At 47.5% G+C, this 9,481-nt stretch overlaps 1 protein-coding gene across 2 annotated transcripts in view; it reads left to right on the top strand.

Moving 5' to 3' along the window:
• STK40 (serine/threonine kinase 40) overlaps positions 1-9,481 on the top strand; it is a 34,952-nt gene that overhangs the window by 1,211 nt on the left and 24,260 nt on the right. Inside the window, exon 1 of one of the 2 annotated variants that reach the window (XM_059729449.1) lies at positions 4,325-4,447. The exons of the other annotated variant lie outside the window; for it this stretch is intronic. The gene's annotated coding sequence lies outside the window, so the exon portion shown is untranslated. Of the gene's footprint in view, positions 1-4,324; positions 4,448-9,481 lie in introns of those variants that run through there. 2 annotated transcript variants of the gene reach the window in all.

Here is a 9,481-nt window from a genome sequence, read left to right as displayed (position 1 = left end):
GCTGTTAGAGTCACTGTTAGGTCTCGCGAGCCTGTAGCAGTATAAGTGAGCTCAGTCGCCCTGATGTTGATGCTGGAGGAATTGGGATTAAATGTCTTGCGGATGCTGCTGTCACAGTTCCTGCAGGTCAGACGCAGTGTTTGGCACTTCAGACAGATGATGGGTCAGCACAGGGCTGTGCTCTTTGTTCCTGGGGCATGCGCAAACCCAGGCGTTTGTGTGGAGATAGCTTTACATGCCTGCTTTACTCACCTGTGTGACGGCCTCGGAGCCTTCCTGCAGCTCTGACTCAGTGCTGTAGAAATCTGTATGACTCTTGCAGGCAAAGTAGATGGGAATTTATGATGAAGACAGTTACGGAGAATTTTGGTGACTTTTAACTGTGCGCTAAAACATAAAAGGAGTTTTGCTTTCTGACTGCTCATCAGCTTCTGAGTGAAGGTTTCCATTAAACATGGCAGTGGAGATTTAATGTCTTGACTTTTGCAATCCCCTGTTGACTTATTGGTAAGAAAACACAGTGACATGCTCCCATTCAAAAATAGCGTTGCAATGTTCTTTTCAGCTTCCTTGCTAGACCACCGACTCTCCAAGAGCTTTGCAAGACCAGAGAAGCCTGCTTTGCAGTGTGGAAGCATGTAGCCTGTAGCCTTCTTTTTTTAAGGGGCTCTTTACAAAGTAGCAGCAATTAGATATGAATGAGTCTAATCATTCTTAAACTAGAGCGGTGCAACTGCATGCTTGTTGGCTTTCAAATGTTCGCCCTATTCCCTTGACTACATTTGGTCAGAGAGGTAAGCTTCCTGGCTCTCTCTAAGCTGAACTTGCCAAGCCTGCATAACTTGCATACCTTCCACAGCTAACAGCTCTAAAATAGGCTTGTCCAGTCCAGTAACAGTCCTGCGTACTGGGAAGGTCCTTTAAAAAAGCAGCTTTTCCTGCACTTTGTAGCATCTGAACAGGAACTTAGGGAACCAAAGGCAAATTTTTGCTTCCCAGTTCTGGCAATGTACATGAAGGTACACGGAATTGGTGATGTAAGTGCACGTGTGCACACACTCATGTATATGTACGGTACCCACTGTACTTTTGGGTCCAGGTATTTGAGAGATCGTGTGTTGGCAGAGCATACGTGTAGCTTGTATAAGGTTTGCCCTGCCTAGTGCTCTGTAATTTTTGGCAGTTTATCGTTCATCCTAAACCAGGACTGCTGCTGTCATTCAAGTGGTCACTAACCATTCCTTGCCTCAGGTGCTCCTGTGTGTAACTGATGTACCGGTCTGACCAGCACTGTGGACTTGATCAATATGTGCATCACATAACTTGTCGTGCTCTTGGACATCTCCATGGGACGCGACTGACTAAAGCAGCTGAATGAAATGACCAGATTCCCTTGTTCTGGCCTTTCCTATCCTTTATGGCGGCATCAGCGCTATTTGTGTTAATAGGCACAACCTAGATGTTCGTGGGAGCATCTCAGGTTTAGCACCGTATCTTTTTTCAGGCTATATCTAGCAACTTCTTTACCATCCTGTTCTAAGCCAAGCTGTGAGCAAGAAAGTTTCAGAGCATCTGTGGGCTACTGTCCCTGATGAAAATAAACTGGACAGGAACTTTTAAAGGTGGGTATAGAAGGTATAAGAGATTAGTTTCTGTGGTATGTGTATGCTGCTGTTGGCTTTGATAAGATAGTGGAGGATGCATTTGAATTTGAATTGCCTTAGGATTGTCATTTTGCTGTGATTTTTGCCTGTGGCTGTCTACAGTGATGCTTGGGTTAAAATGATTCAGTGCTGCTGTTTATAAGAGACAAAAGTTGTTTCAAGCCTTATCTGTAGGGAGAACCCACACGTGACTGTCCTAGCATTCCTTGTTCCCCTGCCTGCAGTACTTGGTTTTGTTGTGGCTACCTGACTGCTCCTTCCCTCTGACAGCAACCCCATCCAGTGTCCTATTTGGTCAGTGGCTTCTTGTCCTAATATCAGTAACTGCTGTGGTTCCTAAATGCTGACAGTAGGCAAGAGAGTGGTATTTCCAAGTGCTGGGGTTTTGCCACTTCAAAAAAAAAAAAAAAAAAAAAACAGTGCAAAATCCTGAACTTTGGCTGTGAAAGGTCTAAAGCAAAGCAGACTTTCCATTTACTATATTAAGCACTTGTTTGGCAAAAGAAGCTAAACTTTTTCTTTTTTTAAAGCTTTTCAACCTTGTGCTAACAAAAGGGAGAGATGAGACTCATGGTACCAGCTCAGTGCATATTACTATGTCTTCTACAGTGCTTGCTTGGATGCTGCAAGCCTCACACTACAAAGAGGACCTGCCCTGGCAGTCTTATTTCAGGTGTGAGGCAATGAAGGGGGGCGGGGATCAGATGAGTGGGACGGAGGACAGATGTTTACTCAGCAAAGATGAGTGCACAGTGTGGTGAAGCCCGACCTGCTTCAGATATACTATATGCATAAGCTCAGGCTATGGACAAACATGCACTTTTTGCTGCTGTAAAAGTGGAGAGGGAGCATGAACATGCAACAGCCGTTCCACCAGAATGATTGTGTCTGTGTGACTCTGTAGGGGTACAGGTGAGCCAGAGTGCCCCAACACTGACCCTGGAAAGCTGGAACGGTTATGCTGCACCTGTATTGCCACAGAATTGTGAAGAGAGAGCAGCCTGAACAGGTATGCTGTGGTCTCAATGTTGGGGTCTCCACATCATGGTCACGCCTGTCTCTGCCCTTTGACTCTGCTGGTTGGTGTGCTGGCAGGGGGGCCCCGTGGAGCAAAGAGCACTGACCTGGTGACCAGCTCAGGATATTGTGTATGGCACAGGGAGTGTGGAAGGGGCTGCAGCTGGAGGGAGGTAACATGCTGAAGCAGTGTTGTCTAGGCCTTGTCTGTGCTCAGAAGTCAGACATGGGGACTGTGCTGGTGCAGTTGCACCCGTGCCAGCTGCAGAAGGGCACCTGCTTCCAAGCCACAGGCACTTAACTCTGTGCCTGCATCCTGTCCACTCCACGGCGCTCACCATCATTGCACAGTGGAGACAGAGGGGTCTAAGTGCCACCATTGTACATGAAGCCCTCTGTCAGCAGCCTTAGCCTGATTTGCCACATCCATTTCTGTTTGCACGTGTAGCTCCTTGGGGTGACTGCTGGCTGGAGTGGAAGCTGTAACCAGTTAGGGTTTGGTGGACTCTTTCAGGAGACCATCTGTGTTCTGCCAAGCATCTGAGGGGTCAGGTACTGCATATGCATGCAGCCTGCTTTTCAGGGTAATGTAAAAATGGGCTGGGTTACACCAAGCTACATGGTGCTTCTCTTGTGGAAACTAGTCACCTGCATCACTACAAACAAAGGTTCAAAATGCTTCAGCTCGTGTCAAGCATCATGTTGAGCCCATGTTTCTAGTGACAGTCTTTCTCCTTTTCATAGCTGGAGCATGGTAACCAACAGGTGAATCATTAGCTCTGGTTGTGCAGGGCTTGGTGGCAGCAGTACCTCTGCTCAGGACCTGTAGCACAGGACTTGCTTGCACAGAGACACTGTCCAGAAACCTGTAGTTTCTGCTGAGCAAGTCATGGAGCCTCTGTTCATGTTTGCATTAAATACATGTGTGGCTTTTTCTAGTTGGAGAGTTCATTCCTGAGAATAGCAGAGTAGTTTGTGTGCAGGGAGTGCCTCAGTAGTGGAGAATAATGGGTGATCTGTACCCAGGGAAGTAGGATGTGTCATGCACTTCTAGAAAAGTCACTCTTAGCCAAAATTAGGTATTAGAGGGCACCACCCGAATTGTGCCTTTGCTTCAGAAGGCATTTGCAGTCCTGTTGCTATTAAGAATTTCCAAAAGCTACAGGATGAGTGCACAATATGTGATCTCTGGGAAGAAGAGTCAGAGAGGCTACAGTGGCACAGGCTTGTCTTGCTTAAAGAGAACTATGGCCAGCTTTTGGCATGTTCCCCTTGAGAAGAGCCTGTATTAGTGCTGCTTTCGCTCATAGTCCCCGAGCAGTAGCAGTCAATTAGGAGGTAGGAAGTGTTTCCCTCTTGCTATAGTGTTAGCACTACATCCTTTCATTGTTTCTCCGTGGCATCCGCGCTGATGATTTGGTCACATAATCACATTGCTTAAAAGCCTCCTCATCTTCAGCTGCTTTTTATTCTCGAGATGTTATGGCATCATCTCCTTTTAAAGACCACACAAAGGGAAGCCTTGTAGGCAGTTAGCTGCTGTTTGATTAAGGACGACCCTATCAATTTCAGCTGAACTGCATTCTGGTGTTAGTCTAAATAAGGGTTGTGTTATCTGCATTTGCAGAGGAGACTTGGGGATACTCTGGATTTTCTACATACACTGCCATGTGGTGCGTTCTCTGTTGAGAAGCTGGTACTAGGATTGCCAAAGTTTCATGTCTATTGTAATTCCCTGACCAAAGTGTTTTCTTCTCCTCTGAGCTGTAAGTAGAGTTTCAAGGGGGTGTCTGTTTTGTTGGCCCAGTGTATTTTCATTAGCATTCTGAGCAGGTGGTAACCACTTAATAATGCTGTAGGTAATTTGAAATGCATATGTTAGAATGGCGCCTTTCTGCCCTGTCTGGGGTATAGCACAACTTAAATCTTCTATTGAAACCAGTGGCCACAATTCATTGTAAAGAATAAAAATGTCAGCACTCGCCTGAATCACGCGATAGCCTCTGTGCATGCAAAGGAAGCCTGCCTGCAGCTCCTTTGTGGAATTCCTTTATGGCACCTGCAGTCACTGAAGCCATAAAGGGAAAATAAAATCCTGGGTAATAAACATGCTACCTGATCGTTGAACTGATACCTGCCTGGCTCAGTGCGAGCTGCATGTGACGTGGAGCTTTTCTGATGATGCACAGAGCTGGTTCAGGATGTGCCGAGCAGTGGCCGTCTTTCCCCAGTGCCTCCACAAAACACTATGGTGTTGTTTCTAGGGTCTTCCTGTGCATTGCTCTGTGGCCTTCTTGGGGTCTGCACTATGCTGCTTGGCTGTGCCTATGAATATAGATTTTTTTTTTTTTTTTTTTTTTTTTTCAAGGTTTGGGGAGCAGAGCCCGGATGTCTTCCAATGTCTGTCTGCAGTGCTAAAAGTTCAGCCTGTGAGTGAGAGAGGAATTGTGGGAAGACAGCTTTTGCTCTAAGTTTTTCTATCCAGCACAAAAGTGACACTCCTGCTGACCATCCCAGCCCTCTTCCCCTGCCACTAATCAAAGAAGTACTGTTTGGCTGTCACTCAGAAGCAGAATTTCTCTTTAAATGATTTAGTTTGGGGAGGAGCTGGAATGTGTCTTTGCAGATTTCCAGGAGTGTTAACCAAAGCTTCCTGAGTGGAGACTCCCCCAACCCCGTGCTTCTAAAGAAGGCTTTGTTCCTCCCAACAGGCTGGTAAATCAATACACCGGTTCTTTGTGCATGTCTGAAGCTTTTAAACGGCTGCACTCAGTCTTGCTTCATGGGCTCTTTGAACTGTGTGGATGGTCTTTCATTTCATGTCACTTGCTTTTCCTTTATAAAATTGTTACGTTTCCAAAGGTTCGTTAATGTTTCAGAGGGCAAAAAGTGAAGAGTGCTTCTCAAAATCATTCGTTAGCCACATTGCTGCTGCTGCCTCCTAAGGCAGCAGTACTAATGTGATGTATACGTCCTTAAAAAAAAAAATACACATGAACAAAAAAACCCCTTTAATTCACTGGCTGCTCCCTGCACCTCTCCTCCTCATAGCTAAGGGAATTCTCTCCCCAGCAGATATTTGCTTTGCACCCAAAGGCTAGCAGAGCTGACTTTTTCCTTTGCTCTTGGGAGGCAGGGTGGCTGAGGGGCAAGGGGGAGAGGGTGCCTTGTGAAGTAGGATGCTGTACCAGCCCTTGGCCCTGCCCTCACAGATTCACAGTCTTTTACCTTTGTCGTGCTTTGTTTGCCTACATTTTGAATCTGTCCCTTTAACCCCAAATCGAAGGTCTGTTGCTCATCTGGGGCCTGCTCATCTTTACACAACCAGGTTTCAAGGGAGGCTTCCTAATGGGCATCTGGGTCTGGTATTAGGGCAGGCTGGAGAGCTTTGTCTCAGTGCCACACTTCTCCTCATGGGAGGGGCTTCTGAGGACATAGGACACTGTTTTGTGGGACTGCTGGTTTTTTTTCAGTGATTTTAACTGGCCATTGTACATTCCCCAGCTGACAAGTTGAGTCATCGTTGTGGTTTTTCTGTGTTAAACTTGAATAATACCAGTTTAAGCTGTTTGTTTGGATCAGGGTAGTGTCCAGTGCAGTTTCTCATCTATTGGAATGTGCCCTGAACCCTCTGATGCAACCTGAGTAGCAGTTACATGGGGATGAATTTTAGTTGATCCTTTTAGAGGCTGTCAGGTCTGTTCTGTTCTAATTTATTTGAATGCAGCATTGTCTTCTGCAGCTGAGACACCAGTGGACACTAAAAATGGGGCAGTCTCGCACAGTAATGTGCTTGATAGAGACTGAAGGAAACGAGCTTAATAGACATCTTGGGAGTGATGCCCCTGCCCTGCCTATTAGAAATACCCAGCATTGTGATCCATTGCAAGTGAAAGTGCCGTCCAGCATGGCAGCTGGTGCTGGGGAGCGAAGCCCCTGGTGCATTGTGACTGCCGGGGGCTCCTACGGTTCAGCTCTAGAGCTGCCGAGTTCTGCAAGAGGATTCCCATCTGGCTTCCTTTCCTGCAGATCTACAGGTCTGAGAGGCCTCTGGCCTCTGCCTCCCTCTGCAAGTGCGTAACACCATTCCTGTTTTTATCTTCCGAGTCCAGCATGCGCTGAAATGCCAGTTATGAGAACCTAACCAGCTCTCCTGGAAACCAGAGCTAGAGTCCCCCTTCCCTCCCAGCCACTCATGCAGGGAGAGTCTTGCTTTCCAGCAGTATTTTGCTGCCAGCAGCAACTGGCTTGTGCAGGAGAATCTGTTCAGCCTTCTGTACCGGGGCAGTGGGTCCTTTGCTAGAGATCAGTAGGCCAAACATCCATGCAGAGAAAATCAAAACCTCCCCTGGCAGCCTGGCAGCCACTGATTCTGAGAGGTCTTGTTGGCTGTTTCCACTGCCGTGTCTCTTCCTTTCTCTTTCTTTTGCTGACGTTTCAAAAGTTTGATGACAAATTGTAGCCGCCAGGAGTCTCCAGGGAAAAGTGATTCATTTGTCTTGCGCACATGTTTCACTCGGAAGCATGGGAACTGCACTTGTAACTCACTCTTGCTTCCCTTGTTTTGCCTGCAGTGTTTGCAGATGGGAAATGCTGTAAAAGTTTCAGGAACTTTGCTGATCACATCAGTGATGCAAAACATCTGAGCATGAATATTCCCTGGTTCAGCTTCTCATTGTTTGCTTGAGTTGTCTTGGTTTCTGGAGGCTGCTGCTTGGAGATTTAAAATGTGAACATGAGCTTTTCTTCCAGCTCCCAGGCAGTGTTATGTAGCGTACACCAGCTTTGTTCTTAGGATGCAATCTGCAAGGCAGATGGAGCCATTTCATGTGCAGTCCTCTGTCCTACACCCAGCTGCAGCTGCTGCAGTGAGAGAAGCAGCTGTGGTGCCTGTATTTGTGGAGTGGTGGCCAGTGCATCTGAATTCTAGGTTCAAAGCAATAAGACTTGCCACTTTTACTGTCTGCTGTGTACTCCCTGAATTCTAGCAAAAACAGGTGGTTTTGCCTCCAGGATAGAGACAAAAGGCAGTCAGTCTTCTCTGCCTTTGTCAGCCAACCTCAGGAACTGTTTCCAGGATGCAGAGGTTCCTAAAAAGGGGTTTTGCTTGCTTTCCTTTCTTTCTGAAGACAAAAGCCTGTTGCTGGGCCCTTGCCATGCCCTCCTAGACAGTCCTGTCCCCAGAAGGTCATTCTTCCTCAGGGTGTGCTCTTGTTGTAAACAGCTTCTAGACTGCTGGGGTGTTGGTTTCTATGGTTTACTAAACTGGAGACTGGTGCTAGAATATTCATGCAGGCCTTGTGAACAGGCCAGGGGGTCAGAGCAAGCCCTGGCTGTAGTGCTCTTTCAGGTTGTCGACAGACTTAGCTGTCGCTTCCCCAGTTCAGTTTTGTTTTATTCTTCAGTCTCATAAGGGCTGCAGCCTGAAATTTAAACTCACTTTAAGAAAAAGTTCTTGGAAGATTTCTATGTGCACAGTAGTTTGCTTGGCAGCACAGTCACTTTGTAGGTGGGGCTCTGCATCCTGTACAACGCTGACAGCCTGGCCCCTGTGTCTCTAAGGAATGCAGTGCAGTTATTCTCCAACTTATTTTTTTCCCATGAGCAAGCAGGATGTGAAGAGGCTCCAGTTGGCCTGGCCAGCTATGTGGGAATGTGACGTCCTCACAAAGGGAAACTGGAGTCTGAGACTTGCACTTGGTGTTTGGAGGAGCTGAAAAGCTTCCTGTTCCTCTCCGGCACTCCCCAGCTGACGTAGGGCTAATGTCCGGTGTGGCCCACTGGTGTTGCAGCCAGCTGGAAGGAAGCTCTGCTTGTTGGCAGGGAAGCTGGAGATCCCATGAGGCTTTTGGGGAGGGGTGGAGCTGCAGGCTATCTTTCTGTAGGGCTTGCAGAACCGGATTGTCATCTCTGGCTTCTGTCGCTGCTCTCAAAAACCGAGCTGACAAGGCAGCTGCCCTTCAGGTGCAGACACAGCTGCTGATCTTGGGTTAGGCCTGCCAGTTCTGATGGCTTCCCCTTAAATATGACTTAGGCTTTGGTCCTTATTCAAAACCTAATTAAAGTGATTGGCTTCTCAGCAGGCAGCTGGCGAGCCAGCTATCAGTGTGATGTAGTTGCCTCCAATGGCAAGACCACTCAAAATGGGAGCCTCATCGCAGCAGCGCCCAGACCTGGAGGGACCAAACCAAGTGTCGTTCAGTCTTCTGGTACCTGTAGGAAAAGGGAGTCCTGCCAGTGGCTGTGTTTTGGGACTCGGAAGGTGATGCAACCTTTAAAGAAACCTTTGGGGAAAGGCAGCGAGTGCATTTGTGCTCCTGCTCGCTGTCATTCATCTCTACAATGATGCATGGTTGTGGCTGAAGCAAAATCTTTCTTCGGAGGTTCCCAGGCTCTGGAGAAGGAAACTGCCGCAGCAAAGCTATTGGCCTTTGGACCACTTTCCTGCCTTTTGTCAGGGTTGTGCAATGTCAGTAGATGCAAAAAAGGGAAGATTCTTCCTGGCGTTCTGGGACAGCCGCCCTTGCCTTTCTTCCCTTTGCTGCTGGGACTTTCCTGGGTTTGGCATTTGCTGTTTGTTCTTGAAGGAGCCAGCTTGAAATGCACTTGATTCCCAAACACTTCAGGTCCTCCCCGGCGCCAGAGCCTGCCTGTTTGCTTTGGGGGTGGTTGTGTGTTTCCTGTTTCTAAACTTTCTGCGCTGCTGCTGTAGGAGATGTCAGGGTCCAACAGGGAAAAACTGCTCGAAGAGAAAACAGTGAAGCTGACTGGACAGAAAGTGCACCAACAGATGCACAAAT

This window comes from Alligator mississippiensis, chromosome 6 (genome assembly GCF_030867095.1).
Source record: "Alligator mississippiensis isolate rAllMis1 chromosome 6, rAllMis1, whole genome shotgun sequence".
Lineage (NCBI taxonomy): Eukaryota > Metazoa > Chordata > Crocodylia > Alligatoridae > Alligator > Alligator mississippiensis.
This window is presented reverse-complemented; position numbering and strand designations above follow the sequence as displayed.